Source organism: Ranitomeya imitator, chromosome 3 (genome assembly GCF_032444005.1).
Source record: "Ranitomeya imitator isolate aRanImi1 chromosome 3, aRanImi1.pri, whole genome shotgun sequence".
Taxonomy (NCBI): Eukaryota; Metazoa; Chordata; class Amphibia; order Anura; family Dendrobatidae; genus Ranitomeya; species Ranitomeya imitator.
This window is the reverse complement of record NC_091284.1, coordinates 459,560,905-459,577,303: the sequence shown is the minus strand read 5'-3', so window position 1 is coordinate 459,577,303 and position 16,399 is coordinate 459,560,905. Positions and strand designations below refer to the sequence as shown.

At 39.6% G+C, this 16,399-nt stretch overlaps 1 protein-coding gene across 1 annotated transcript in view; it reads left to right on the top strand.

The window, feature by feature from the left end:
* LOC138671659 (autism susceptibility gene 2 protein homolog) overlaps positions 1-16,399 on the top strand; it is a 1,859,492-nt gene that overhangs the window by 1,365,004 nt on the left and 478,089 nt on the right. The window lies entirely within an intron of this gene.

Genomic DNA, 16,399 nt, shown 5'->3' with positions numbered 1-16,399 from the left:
AATGCTGCAAAGCTGTGAGGTATTGACACCATCATCACATGTATTATTTATGCTTGTCCTGAAGAGGTGTTATAGTGTAAACCTGCTTCTTTGTGAAATCCCCTTCCAATAAATCCCATGGCTATATGACTTTTACGCGACATTTTAATATTTTGGCTGCATTTTGGCGATATTATGTAATCCAAATGTAAGACTTAATTTACGAGTTAAGAAATTGCTTTCTGATTAACTTCGCAGTTACAGTCTATTATAGTTAGAATTTACATCCTGAAAATTCTGTTCCAATATTGGCTGAATTATTTCTCCCTTAGGTCAGTATATAATACATTATTGACCATATGGAGAAATATATCTGGTTATTAAATACTTTAGTGGTGACAGTGATATTTTTACCATGTCGGTTAAACTGAATAGCAAGAGTATTAAATCATTTTGTGAAAATAAATTTCTATAGTATATGAACAACAGAAAATTAGCACATCTAATACATTCTTGAAATACCATTTCTTTAAAATTATAAGGTTTCATCCCATTTCAGATCCTAACATAACTGTATATTACAGTTAGGCCTCATTCAGATCCTGTGCTCTGTCCATGTTTTCCTTGGATAGCACACGCACCAATTATAAGTACCAATACAAGTCAATGGTTCCGTGATTGACACGGACAGTACATGGATGGCATCCGTGTACAATCCATGTGCTGTGTTTAGCATTACACATGATAGGAGAAGCTTTGTAATTAATTAATTTATTTAAAAATATGTGAAAAACATTGACCAAACACTGATGGCACACTGATGGCACACTGACCAAACACTGATTGTACATCGATCGAAAGCCCTGATAAAACATTGACGGCACACTTACCAAACACTGATGGCACATCATTCAAAAACACTGGTAACACATTTTCTTACATACTTGAAAAACTCTAACATCTCAATGAGGTCTTTGGGTTCATTCACACAACATCAGTATATATATCACACAAGAATGGGTAAAGTAAAAGAATGAGAAGTATAGCAGATATTCAATATCAGGTATGCCACTCAGAAGTCTTAAAGGGAACCAGTTGTTTCTCTTATGAACTATGCCCATCAACTGAAAGTTCATAAGACTTAGTATCCCGCAACCCTTTAATTTCCTCAGATGTGTCTCTGCGTACCTCATAAAATTGTTTTATATTTGTCCTGCACTGTATGTAAATTGCGTGGCCCGGTCCGATGGGTGTTTTAAAATTATGATCAATGCCGCCTCGGTCCCTTCAAAAACCAACCCTTCTAACTGCATGTGAGTATCCAGGTAAATAAAAACATACATTAGCCATAGGCTAATGAAGGATAAGCTACTTAAAGGCAACCTGTCACCCCCAAAATGGAAGATAAGCTAAACCCACCAACATCAGGGGCTTATCTACAGCATTCTGTAATGCTGTAGATAAGCCTCTGATGTATCCTGAAAGGTAAGAAAAATAGGTTAGATTATACTCACCCAGGGTTGGTTCCAGTCCGATTCTGGTCCGATGGGAGTTGCGGTCCGGTTCGGGGCCTCCCATCTTCATAGGCAAAGTACTGCAGTGCGCACGCGCCGAGCCTCTCTGACCTTTCCCAGCGCACTGCAGTACTTTGCTCTGCCCTCAACAGGGCAGACAAAGTACACCTGCACCAGAGCCGCAGCGTGAAGACAAGAAGAGGACGTCATCCTATGAAGATGGGAGGCACCGGACCGCGACGCCCATCGTAACGGGACCGCCCCTGGGTGAGTATAATCTAACCTCTTTTTCTTACCTTTCAGGATACATCGGGGGCTTATCTTTATCTACAGCATTACAGAATGCTGTAGATACAGTAAGCCCCTGATGCTGGTGGGCTTAGCTCATCTTCCATTTTGGGGGTGACATGTTCCCTTTAAAAATGTATGTCCAGCAACTCACCTCATCCGATGCGCGTTTTGCAATGAAATGCTTCATTCAAGGCATTTAATGTACGGGAAAAAAAGAAAAAATTCCAAGTGCGGTGAAATTGTGCAAATACTCAACTCTGCAATCATTTTTTTGCATTTTGCTTTTACAGCATTCATTACATGGTAAGCATTACCTTACACTATGATTCTCCAGGTCAGTACAATTATGGCAATACCAAATGTATAGCTTTTTAAAAAATATTATTGGTGAAAGAAATTCCAAAATTCATAATAAATAAAATTTTGCTAATGTCACCATTTTCTGAGATCTGTAATGGTTTCACTTTTATATTCATGTGTGAGTGCTTGTTTTTTTGTGGGGTGAACTGACTTTTTTATTGATACCATTTTTGCTATATACAATGTTTTGATCAATTTAGATTCCATTTCTTGCAGAATTGCTGTAGCCAGAAGAAGACAATTACGGCATTTTGATGTTTTATCTTTTTATTGCACTTTGCAGATTGGGTTAAGTAATTTCCTATTTTCATACATTGGACTTTCTCAGACCAAGCGATACATTAGTTTATTTTGTTTATTTGTATTATTTCTTTATTTTCAATGGGGATAAGGAACTTGTACACCTGTATTGGGCGAGGCCGCACACATCTAGTCCGCAATTCTATAGATGCCATATTAGATGTATTGTTTATATTTAGAATATGATTGGATGGAAATGATGTAAACACAATGAAAATATCTACTTAATATTTCTAAGAGAAAAGTCAATTTTGCAAATGGCAGACTAAAGCATAAAGAAAATTGTACGTACTTTATCAGTGTACAGTATTTAAAGGGAACCTGTCACCTTGGAAAACACTACCTGCAGATGTAAGGTAAATCTGCAGGAAAATAAAGTTTCAGTGCTGCTCACCCGCCTTACTCATATTGTGGATATTGGGGTAAAATAAAATTGTTACCTTCCGGGAGCTTCTAGCTTCCAGTTATGGATAAAGTGAGTAGAGTCACCACTCACAGCACCGCTTACTATACTGTAAATGGCAACTGTAAGCACATTCCAGCATTTTGATTGACAGCTTGCTCTCGACAGATGCGCTACAGAATGAAATGTCAAAGTGCTGGTGTGCGCTTACAGCCCCCGCTTATGCACGCCCAATGACAGAAAGTCAGCAGCTCCAGGGAGGAGATAAATCCTTTTTCTCCCTGTAGCCACACTTTTAATTAAAGTGTGAACATTAGATACCTGCAGGATAGCCCTATATCTGCAGATAATGAGGTGACAGGTTCCTTTCAATGTGCTATAAAACACATCTGCATGTTACACCAAGAACATTTAACCCCTGACTTATACAATTGTTTCTGTGTTTCTTCAGTGAACTCCATTCTAAAAATGCAAAACCGTATATGTGTTATTTCCAGTCAGTCATTTAAATGTAGCCTTGTATGCGTGAAAATGTAAGATACTATCAATAACTAAACTGTAATGGATTCTTTTACACCTGATTCACAAAACCATTAAAGTTCAACGGAGATTAAATCATAGTTTAGAAAGTCTTCTGCTCCTTCCGCTGCATATAAATTGTTTTTCTTGTTGCTCAGCTGATAGACAGGAAAATAAATGTGACCTGGTAATCCTTTTTCAAAATGGACTGATACATTTGAATGAAATTGTTTGACTTGAAAGATCAGGGAACGACAGTGTCTGAATATTTAAAAATGGTCCAATTTTACTTTACACTCATCCATCCATACAATACTCAGCTCAGATATACTTTACTAAACTATTCTACTATTAGGCTGAGCTAAGTGCAGTAAAGCCGCAAGTTAGAACCAGTTTTAAAAAAAAATACTCATAAATCTGCATCTAAGGAAAACCATCATCAATGTGGCAGCTTTTTCCAGCTTAAATAGTAACTACATTATTTTTACCCCAAAATTAACTGTATAAGTGAACATTAGGACTTACCAGTAACATATTCTCTGCTTGCACTGTCCATTTTCCCTCTCAGGGCTCATTGAGACACATCAGTTTTTTTAAGTATAAGAAAAACAGTCTGTGCTCCCCCCGTGACTATTTCTAAGGATAAGGAAAAAAGTTTCATAACTTTATCCTATCTAGCAGACCATGAAAAATGGAGAGCACTTGGCTGTCATCCGAATGCTGTCTAAATTTGTCACAGACCCATAGAGTTATATTGACAATTTTGATCCCACACTCAGATTAGATTAATATCGGACATGTCTCTTTGAAATTTTGTAAAAGTTCTATTCACGAAGAACATAGATAGAAAATGGGCATGAAAAATGGATGTCCGATTCAGTCCTAAAACTGCTCAAATCTGTCTATGAATCTGTCTGCAGTGAAGGATCAAATCACACCTGCTGCTGGAGAATGGAGGAGGAAGAAGCTGTAGGGAAGGCAAAAGCAGGAAGGCATAAGAGGAAACTTCTGAAGCTTTTAGTGCACAAGGAAGAATATGATCATAAATTTCATTAACCCCTTCGTGCCACGCGCCGTACTAGTACTGCGCTGCCGGCACTGCATTTGTGCCAGCAGCAGTACTAGTACGGCGCACCGATCACCGCGGTCTTGCGCTGAGCGCCACGGTGATCGGGTGCGGGTGTCAGCTGTATATGACAGCTGACACCCCGCAGAAATGCCCACGATCGGCGCTATCGCCGAACGCGGGCATTTAACCCCTCTGATGCCGCTGGGGTTGGGGTTAGGGTTTCAGTTATAATTGGGGGTTTCCACTGTTTAGGCACATCAGGGGCTCTCCAAACGCGACATGGCGTCCGATCTCAATTCCAGCCAATTCTGCTTTGAAAAAGTAAAACAGTGCTACTTCCCTTCCGAGTTCTCCTGTGTGCCCAAACAGTGGTTCCCCCCAACATATGGGGTATCAGCGTTCTCAGGACAAGTTGGACAACAACTTTTGGGGTCCAATTTGTCCTGTTACCCTTGGGAAAATAAAAACATAGGGGATAAAATATCATTTTCGTGGAAAAAAAAATATTTTTTATTTTCACGGCTCTGCGTTATAAACTGTAGCGAAACACTTGTTGGTTCAAAGCTCTCACAACACATCTAGATAAGTTCCTTGGGGGGTCTAGTTTCCAATATGGGGTCACTTGTGGGGGGTTTCTACTGTTTAGGTACATCAGGGGCTCTGCAAATGCAACATGACGCCTGCAGACCAATCCATCTAAGTCTGCATTTCAAATGGCGCTCCTTCCCTTCCGAGCTCTGCCGTGCACCCAAACAGTGGTTCCCCCCAACATATGGGGTATCAGCGTTCTCAGGACAAGTTGGACAACAACTTTTGGGGTCTAATTTGTCCTGTTACCCTTGGGAAAATAAAAACGTGGGGGCTAAAATATCATTTTCGTGGAAAAAAAATATTTTTTATTTTCACGGCTCTGCGTTATAAACTGTGGTGAAACATTTGTTGGTTCAAAGCTCTCACAACACATCTATATAAGTACCTTGGGGGGTCTAGTTTCCAATATGGGGTCACTTGTGGTGGGTTTCTACTGTTTAGGTACATCAGGGGCTCTGCAAATGCAACATGACACCTGCAGTCCATTCCATCTAAGTCTGTATTTCCTTCCCTTCCGAGCTCTGCCATGCACTCAAACGGTGGTTCCCCCCCACATGTGGGGTATCAGCGTACTCAGGACAAATTGGACAATAACATTTGTGGTCCAATTTCTCCTCTCACCCTTGGGGAAAAAAAAATTGCGGGCTAAAACATCATTTTGTGGAAAGAAAAAATGATTTTTTAATTTTCACAATGCTACATTCTAAACTTTAGTGAAACAATTGGGGGTTAAAAGTGCTTACCACACATCTAGATAAGTTCCTTAGGGGGTCTTCTTTCCAAAATGGGGTCACTTGTGGGGGGTTTCCACTGTTAAGGCACGTCAGGCGCTCTCCAAATGCGACATGGCGTCCGATCTCAATTCCAGCCAATTTTGCATTGAAAAGTCAAATGGCACTCCTTCCCTTCTGAGCTCTGCCATGCGCTCAAACAGTGGTTTATCCCCATATATGAAGTATCGGCGTACTCAGGACAAATTGCACAACAACTTTTGGGGTCCAATTAATCCTGTTACCCTTGGGAAAATAAAAAATTTGGGGCAAAAAGATCATTTTTTGTGAAAATTAATATAAAATTTTTTTTACGGCTCTACATTATAAACTTCTGTGAAGCACTTGGAGGTTCAAAGTGCTCACCACACATCTAGATTAGTTCCTTAGGGGGTCTACTTTCCAAAATGGTGTCACTTGTGGGGGTTTCCACTGTTTAGGCACATCAGGGGCTCTCCAATCGTGACATGGGCTCCGATCTCAATTCCAGCAAATCTTGCATTGAAAAGTCAAATGGCGCTCCTTCCCTTCCGAGCTCTGCCATGTGCCCAAACAGTGGTTTACCCCCATATATGGGGTATCGGCGTACTCAGGACAAATTGTACAACGACTTTTGTGGTCCAATTTTTCCTGTTACCCTTGGTAAAATGAAACAAATTGGACCTGAAGTAAAAATTTTGTGAAAAAAAAGTTAAATGTTCAATTTTTTTAAACATTCAAAAAATTCCTGTGAAGCACCTGAAGGGTTAATAAACTTTTTGAATGTGGTTTTGAGTACCTTGAGGGGTGCAGTTTTTAGAATGGTGTCACTTTTGGGCATTTTCTATCATATAGACCCCTCAAAGTCACTTCAAGTGTGAGGTGGTCCGTAAAAAAATGGTTTTGCAAATTTTGTTGCAAAAATGAGAAATCGCTGGTCAACTTTTAACCCTTATAACGTCCTAACAAAAAAAAATTATGTTTCCAAAATTGTGCTGATGTAAATCAGACATGTGGGAAATGTTGTTTATTAACTATATTATATGATATAACTCTCTAATTTAAGGGCATAAAAACTAAGAGTTTGAAAATTGCTAAATTTTCATAATTTCCGAAAAAATTTTGTTTTTTTCACAAATAAATGCAAGTCATATCGAAGAAGTTTTACCACTATCATGAAGTACAATATGTCACGAGAAAACAGTGTCAGAATCACCAGGATCTGTTGAAGCGTTTCAGAGTTATGACCTCATAAAATGACAGTGGTCAGAATTGTAAAAATTGGCCCTGTCACTTAGGTGAAAACAGGCTTTGGGGTGAAGGGGTTAATCATGTACACACACAAAAGCTTTTTTGGAATAGGTACCTATAAGTACACTTACAATTTATTCAATTAAAAATATAACCGTTTGATCAAGCTGTGATGTGAAAGGGGTTGTTCAAGTTTGGGATGAAAGTTTATGTGACTGCAGACTTCTTAATCCTCACAGCACAGGCATCATATTCTGTCAGGACTCCCACGTGTTTCCAGCCAGAGCGGACAGTTTCATGACTGCACTTTGAGGCACATTCCAACTAGTCATGTCAAAGTACAATGGGCAGCACAGTGGCTCAGCGGTTAGCACTGCAAACTTGCAGCGCTGGGGTCAAATCCGACCATGGCCAACATCTGCAAGTAGTTTGTATGTTCTCCCTGTGTTTGCCTGGGTTTCCTCCGGGTACTCTGATTGGGAATCTAGATTGTGAGCCCCAATGGGGACAGTGCTGGTAATGTCTGTAAAGCGCTGGGTAATTAATGACGCTATATAAGTGAATAAAATAAAGGAATTGAGCGAATCCCAGCAAGTCTAGTTGGCATGCGACCGCATGTATGCAATTTGCATATTTGTGGTCTCGTGAGTTGTGACCATCCGCTTTCACCGTTGTCACTGGAGAGTCCTTAGAGTTTGCGGTGCATGCACTGTGAGGTTTCAGAAGTCTGCAGTCTAACAGTATGACTGCAGACTTACTGTACATTCCTTATCTGAACAACCACTTTGGTATGTGCACACGTTCAGGTTTTTTCGCGTTTTTTTCGCGTTTTTTCGTGATAAAAATGCATTAGAAAACGCCTACATATGCATCCTATCATTTGGAATGCATTCTGCAATTTTTGTGCACATGTTGCGTTTTTTTCCGCAAAAAAAAGCATTGCGGTAAAAAAAGCAGCATGTTCATTAATTTTGCGGTTTTTTCACGTTTTTTCCGCTATTCTATGCATTTGGAAAAAACGCGAGAAAATGCATAAAAAACGCGCAAAAAATGCATCAAAACCGCAAAAAAAAAAAAACGTGAAAAAAACGCATGCGGATTGCTGGCAGAAATGTCAGGTTTTTGTCAGGAAAATTTCTGCCAGAAATCCTGACGTGTGCACATAGCCTAAAATGGACCAAACAGTATCTGCATTTATGTAACATTAAGGCCCCGTTCAGGCATCGTTTTTTCCTCGCATCAGAAGAAAAGCCCATCTTTTTAGTGTTCTGGATCAATTTTTGGTCCGTGTGTCAACTTTTACAATCTTTGTATCATTTCTTTTTCTTGTATGAACATAAATTAACTCTAGAGAGTTTTCAATGCTAGTCCTATCAATTACTCTAAAATTGATAAACTGGACAAAACTGAACAATGGACAGTATGCACTCATAATACACAGAAGGAAATTCAATGACCCATTCATTTGAATGTGTGAGTTTAATCCAAAAATCAGATCATAATGTCTTTGTTTTTCTCTACGTGGACAAGCGTTCCACAGAAAAAAGAACTGAGCATGACATGAGACTATAATGCGCACATGAACAATATGAAAAACACACATAGAACACATGAAAAAAATAGACACCGGAATCAGACACAATAGTTATAATAGGTAAAGGGACTCTGAAGGCATCGGATGACTGTCGAAACCAAGTACAGGCGCACAATTCATTATGGCTTGGTCAATCACTTAAATACACCTTCCTGCCTCCTTGTTTTCCATTTATCTCTCCTCTTCTCTGGCTCAATGAAGCCAGATCTGTCAATCAAAGATGAAGGGGGTGTGAAGATTGAGAGAAAACAACCAGGTGAGAAGTTGTATGTAAATTGTTGGCCACACCATAAGTGCCTGTACTTTGCTCGAACAGTCATTATGTGCTGACAATGTCCCTTTAAGGGTCTTTTCCGCTATTTCATAGTAATGGAATATCTATTGATAGATAATACTCATGTGAACATCCAATTAAACATTACTTGTTTTACCTATAAGACAGGTCAAGAGGTGTTAAAAATTTCTGCCACAAATCCACCCACAAAAAAAATCTAGGGTCAAACCAAAAAATCCACAGCAAAATTTTACTTGGATTAAAGGTAGAATAAACTAGTAATTTACCTCCTCTATATTGACAATGGTGAAACTACTCTGCTGAAACAGACAAGCAGCTGATATTAAAATCTGCATTGTCAGTCAATTTCCATGCAGAATTTTTACTATTTTATCCACTTGTATTGAATTATCTGCCAATCAGGTGTAAGACTTATATGTCATGCAATTCTCTGTTGGGAATTTAAATATGCAAATAGCCTGTTTAGACAGGAAAAGGACTTGAACTCCAGTCCCACCTGTTGGGGTAGCCGTCTTTAAATTCAATATTGACCCTTTAACAAGTCTTGCCACATGACTTAGGATAAGATGCCAGGCACGTGTTTCAGGTTGTTTGCCCCTCAGCAGTACAAGGAGGTCTGATTTGGCTAGATGAGATACCTTTGACAGACAGTCAGAGAGGGAATGTTTCTCCTTGTGGAGTGTGCCCAGCCAGTGTAAGGAGACTTTTAGGCCATGTAATTTAAATATGCAAATAGCCTCTTCAGAAAGGAAGAGTACTAGACCATGCACAAACCATAGACAGCCGTGGTGCAGTTTCTGGATGAAAGTAGACATGTTTCTTATTCCTTGACAATCTTTTTAAAAATGTCTAGATTTGTTTTCAGATCAATGTGATGTTATTGAACCAATGGAGAGTTTCTTTTTCAAACAAGAACAGTTCTGAGTGGTGTATATTATCAGGTTGTCTGTTCTTTGATTACTATATCAAGATTATTTTTCTTTAGATACAGTGCCTACAAGTAGTATTCAACCCCCTGCAGATTTAGCAGGTTTAATAAGATGCAAATAAGTTAGAGCCTTCAAACTTCAAACAAGAGCAGGATTTATTAACAGATGCATAAATCTTACAAACCAAAAAGTTTTGTTGCTCAGTTAAATTTTTATAAATTTTAAACATAAAAGTGTGGGTCAATTATTATTCAACCCCTAGGTTTAATATTTTGTGGAATAACCTTTGTTTGCAATTACAGCTAATAATCGTCTTTTATAAGACCTGATCAGGCCGGCACAGGTCTCTGGAGTTATCTTGGCCCACTCCTCCATGCAGATCTTCTCCAAGTTATCTAGGTTCTTTGGGTGTCTCATGTGGACTTTAATCTTGAGCTCCTTCCACAAGTTTTCAATTGGGTTAAGGTCAGGAGACTGACTAGGCCACTGCAACACCTTGATTTTTTGCCTCTTGAACCAGGCCTTGGTTTTCTTGGCTGTGTGCTTTGGGTCGTTGTCTTGTTGGAAGATGAAATGACGACCCATCTTAAGATCCTTGATGGAGGAGCGGAGGTTCTTGGCCAAAATCTCCAGGTAGGCCGTACTATCCATCTTCCCATGGATGCGGACCAGATGGCCAGGCCCCTAGGCTGAGAAACAGCCCCACAGCATGATGCTGCCACCACCATGCTTGACTGTAGGGATGGTATTCTTGGGGTCATATGCAGTGCCATCCAGTCTCCAAACGTCACGTGTGTGGTTGGCACCAAAGATCTCGATCTTGGTCTCATCAGACCAGAGAACCTTGAACCAGTCAGTCTCAGAGTCCTCCAAGTGATCATGAGCAAACTGTAGACGAGCCTTGACATGATGCTTTGAAAGTAAAGGAACCTTACGGGCTCGTCTGGAACGGAGACCATTGCGGTGGAGTACGCTACTTATGGTATTGACTGAAACCAATGTCCCCACTGCCATGAGATCTTCCCGGAGCTCCTTCCTTGTTGTCCTTGGGTTAGCCTTGACTCTTCGGACAAGCCTGGCCTCGGCACGGGAGGAAACTTTCAAAGGCTGTCCAGGCCGTGGAAGGCTAACAGTAGTTCCATAAGCCTTCCACTTCCGGATGATGCTCCCAACAGTGGAGACAGGTAGGCCCAACTCCTTGGAAAGGGTTTTGTACCCCTTGCCAGCCTTGTGATCTTCCACGATCTTGTCTCTGATGGCCTTGGAATGCTCCTTTGTCTTTCCCATGTTGACCATGTATGAGTGCTGTTCACAAGTTTGGGGAGGGTCTTAAATAGTCAGAAAAGGGTGGAAAAAGAGATAATTAATCCAAACATGTGAAGCTCATTGTTCTTTGTGCCTGAACTACTTCTTAATACTTTAGGGGAACCAAACAGAATTCTGGTGGGTTGAGGGGTTGAATAATAAATGACCCTCTGAAAAGACTTTTCACAATTTAAAAAAAAAATAAACAAAGAAATAACATTCTTTTTTGCTGCAGTGCATTTCACACTTCCAGGCTGATCTACAGTCCAAATGTCACAATGCCAAGTTAATTCCAAATGTGTAAACCTGCTAAATCTGCAGGGGGTTGAATACTACTTGTAGGCACTGTACATAACAGCAAGGTTTCACCACATGACATGTGCTTTAGAAATTAACTGCCAGAATCCTTGTCACATTCTGTGGTTGTTCCCAGATGACATTTTTAGCAGTTATGTCTAATAGTACAAGCTATATTTTTGGTGACAGCTCTTCTCCTACTCGGTCATCAGGTAGAGAAAATGAAGAAAAGTAAATGAAATAATGACTCTGTAGAGCTACTATTTGAGCTGGAATTTCATGAATTTTTAAAACCCTATTTTGACATTTGTTATTTTTCCACACTAAGTAATTCATTGAACTGGCAATTTATAGTTATTTTCAAGAAAAGAGAATGTGTTTCATAAAAGGGAAATCAAAAGTTTGGAGACGTCCACTTGTATTTAACCATACATAAAGCTTCATTGATGTGCGGAACGCTGACTATGGGGATGAAAATCTATCGTTGTTTGACGTCCAGTAGTAATTATGTAAGAAAAAACATCCAACGGACATGTAAGGAAAAGAGAACCAGAACCAAAAACTCCCCATAAAGACCTCTCGATGACTGCTAGTATCAATAAAAATTAGAGGGTTTTTGCCTTTAATAATAATCCTTAAAGGGCTCATCCATAAGATCCATTTACATTGTGGATTTCAAAAGTCACAAGCATCAAAATTGTATTATCCCACAGACAATTAGTAAATGTTTCTACACTGAAATAGTCAGTTTACTTTACTTTTTACAGTGTGAAGCTCGCTGGTCTTTTAGTCCATCCACCTTTGGTGCTTTGCATTGATGGATATCTATGGACTGTGTTTTTTTCTCTTCATTATGTCTTTGGACGTATAAAGATTCCCACCATTTCCTACTTTTTTTGCATTTCAGTGAAAAAGAAATTGGTGCAGCGGCATCTTTAGCTTCTCTGATAGCCAGAAAAGAATAATCACCTATCCAACAATCACCATCATTTATTCTGGTCATAGAAAATATAACACATACAATGCAGCATGGTGGAGGGATACATGTTTGTAGGGATAGGTCGGGTAAGCAGATTTGCCAACTGTCTTGAAATTCCTGAACTGGAATCCTACATAGCAGACTAGACTTCTGAAGTTATGTGAGTTGGAGTGAATCTGTCACCGGGTTTTTGCTATGCAATCTGAGAGCAGCATGCTGTATGAGCAGAGTCCCTGATTCTAGCGTTGTGCCACTTACTGAGCTGCTATCTGTTATTTTGCTAAAATCCTTGTTTTCTTAGCTTTGGATCTATCAGTTCTCTAAATGCTGAACTCTGTATAACCCCACCCTCATCCGGCATCATATGTACACTGTCTATAAGCAGAAAGCTGCCAATCAGTCATGGGGACAGGGTTATACAGGGCTCATGAATATGGAGGACTACCTAGCAACCATTTTACTAGTCCTCTATTGTTTATATCCTACTGGTAAAACAGTGATTTTAGCAAAACTATAGCAATCAGCACAATAAGTGACACATCATTGGAATCCAGGTCTTTGTCTCTACATTATGCTGTTGTGTGATTGTGAAGCAAGCACCTGGTGACATATTCACATTCAATAGACCCAACTTCAGCCACTGGGAGCATGTAAGTGGCAAGAGGAAGCACAAATGACAGTGTGTCTGATTGAGGCCTGTATGTTGGATCCCGTGAATGTGTGAGACAAAGATCAATATTAATGAGCAATGCCTGAGAACTGTCACAATGAGGCGCTCCCTGAAATGGCTGAGGAACGTGTCTTGTATATGGGTTGCTGGTGACCTTCGGGCATTTGGGATCCTGCGTGGATCATTTAATAACTTTAACCTTAGTGAGATTGATTTAGTAAGACTCTGTGTGATCAAACATTTTTAACTATGGTTACAGGTTTATACATTTGAAGCTATGTTCTTTAGCAATGCTAACTGCTTAAAACCCCTGTCTGTGTAATGGGGCTGACGCATTGACAAAAGAAAAAGGGAACTTTTAAGCAAGAAAGTATATAAAATGTTTATAGAAGATATTTAGGTGAATGAGAAATTTCCAACTGTAATGGATTTTTGCGCTGTCCATGCATGTTAGATATACGGATTATGAGCTTGTGGCACTTACATACAGTCCTACTGGCCTCCTGCCATTCATGGAAACAGAAACAAGCCAGTAAAATTTCAACATACCGAATTCTTGGACCCGCTGTCCTGTAAGCACTGGTGTCTGGCAGTGGCTTTTCCAATTTCTCCAGTTGGCAATACGCATCTACTCTTGGCCGATCTGAACATGAATTATTATGGGTGATACAGAGTGCCAACCAAAAGCAGAATCAGCCGCTGGGCGACCTGCCTTATGCTTCATTCACACATAAACAATCTGGGGTAGAAGTGGTGAGAACTGCATCACTGTCAGGTCAAATAAAAAATGCATAATTAATTGGCCTAGACACTGCAGCACATGTAAAAAAAATGTCAGATTAATACAATCTACAAACTACATATATCCTTTTTCTACATCTCAACATCTTGGAGATTTGTAATCACCCCCTTTGATACATGTGGTCATCCTACATAAGATGGTACCCACTTACATAAGTCAACGACATGAAGCACCATGATAATAGTTGAGCCAGTTTATTAAAAATCAGAACTAACTGAAGTTTCAGGGTACATGGTTATACTTGTTCAATTTGGCTTGGAAATTGTGAGAAGCCCATATTGACCTTCTGCAGTGTGATGAGCGTATATACTCGTCAGTCGAGATTTCCCGAGCACGCTCGGGGGTCCTCCGAGTAATTTTTAGTGCTCGGAGATTTAGTTTTCATCACCTTAGCTGAATGATTTACATCTGTTAGCCAGCTTGATTACATGTGGGAATTCCCTAGCAACCAGGCAACCCCCACATGTACTCAGCCTGGCTAGTAGCTGTAAATCATTCAGCTGCGGCGATGAAAACTAAATCTCCGAGCACTAAAAAATACTCGGAGGTCACCTGAGCGTGCTCGAGAAATCTCGAGTAACTAGTATATTCGCTCATCACTAGTTAGTTCCAATTTTCGTAATTTGTGTTCCCATCTAGTAAGTTCCTCTGAATTCCCACAATAATTATCTAGTAATGCGCTGGTTTGCAAAAAATAATCCAGATATACATATTACCTTATTAAGTCATTGATTTAATGCATGAAAAGACATCAGTTCAAAACAAAGGCTACAATTGGCTGTCTACGAGTAAATGAATTGAGAAAAGGCATACAACTTTTGCTGGATTACCTTAATGCACTAAATTAAACAATTATATCCAGAGATGGCCTCCCGTGATTTTTTCTGATGGCAGGATTAACATGCGGATTTGAGGGGACAAAGCTTTTTCTCGGCGGTGTAGGTCAAGTGAGAAGTAGTTGCACAGTGACTAGAAGTCTGTTGTGGGATTAGCCATAATTAGAAGATGGAGAGTGGCAGCTCGCTAATCAGCACTGAGTTCTCACACACTTCAGCGTCCGTGAAGAGCTCTGCGGATGCTCGCTGCAGTAGCAGCTGCTGCCTGGAAAATTGAATAAACGCATGATAAAAAATAGGTTATTGCATTCTAATAGGTAAGAAATGTTCGATCTTCAGCAGAATATTTTAAGAGGCTGTCCCCTTTCAAAGATTATTGCTTCAAAAGCTCAGGGAGGCAACAAAAAAGCAAAACAAGCTTTTACTCAGCTCAGTAATTGGCTGCAGTGTGTCAACCTGAAGTTACCGCTGCAGTTGATCAACAAGACCAGAGCAGCAGCGATAGGCAGCACTGGAAATAAAGCCTTTTTTTGCCTTCCTTTAGACTTAAATTACCTTAAATTCCTAACAGGGTGAATGCTAGAAATTGTATTATACTTCTGCAATGCTTCCCTCATGGCAAAGCATTTTCTTGTTCCCTAAGTCAAAGAAGAAAATGTATCTTTCTCTCGATGTCAATGCATTAATGTCAAAAAGTCGTAAACTTTGGTGCAATGGTTGTTGGCACAAAAAGCGTCTGAGTTTTTGCCGCCCTTTTTCAACAGTAAGACACATTTGAAAGCAGTGGGTGAAGCTTAGTCAAAGAATCTCATGGCCAAACACAGCACATAGTATTTATTGTAATGTAGACCAGAAATTGGGATAAATTATAGCAGAAATGTGCACCAGCAATGGACCACAGAGATCACGAAGACGCACCAAATTGGGCAAGAGTTAAGAGCGTAATCACACATCCTATTCTAGCTTTATTGGTTCAACACGGCAGAATGAAATACAAATTTTAATAAATTACCCTAAAAGTATATCAAGTAATTCCAACTCGTTGATGTATCTTTTTATTCAGAATTTACTATGTGAGGACTATGAGAACCTACTGTTTCGTCATCCACATGAGGAGAGCTTCTGCTTGTTTTTTTCGTCATTTTTGGGAATTATCTCAAGATGTCTGGTCTCCATTCATACTTCAAAAATATATACCGTTCTTGTGATTTTTGTAATATATATTGGGTCAATTTTGGTAATAGTTCTTGTGTGTTTGAGGTTATTTAGAAAAGTAAGAGAAATCAACTATGAAAAACTGCAACAAAATTGTTGACCGTGAAGTTCAATTAGGGCATCATACAGACATAATGTGTAGGGGGCAGCACCTACAGGACGCTTGTCTTGGTATGACTATTATAGTGGACAGCATGTCACTTCCTCCAGATATTAATATCTGATTGCCTGGTTTTAGATGGTCTGCATTAAAAAATGGTTATGTGTAAAATTAAAACTCCTTTTCTACTTATGCTTTTACTTACGGAACAAGGATCTTCAGCAGAGACATTATATTTATAAGACCAGCGGTACGAAGCTGCTGTGTATATGGTGCTGCTCTGTTCTAGTGGATAGCAGTAATAATACTAGAACATAAGAATTCACTTGCCACAAAAAAGCGCAGCATTCT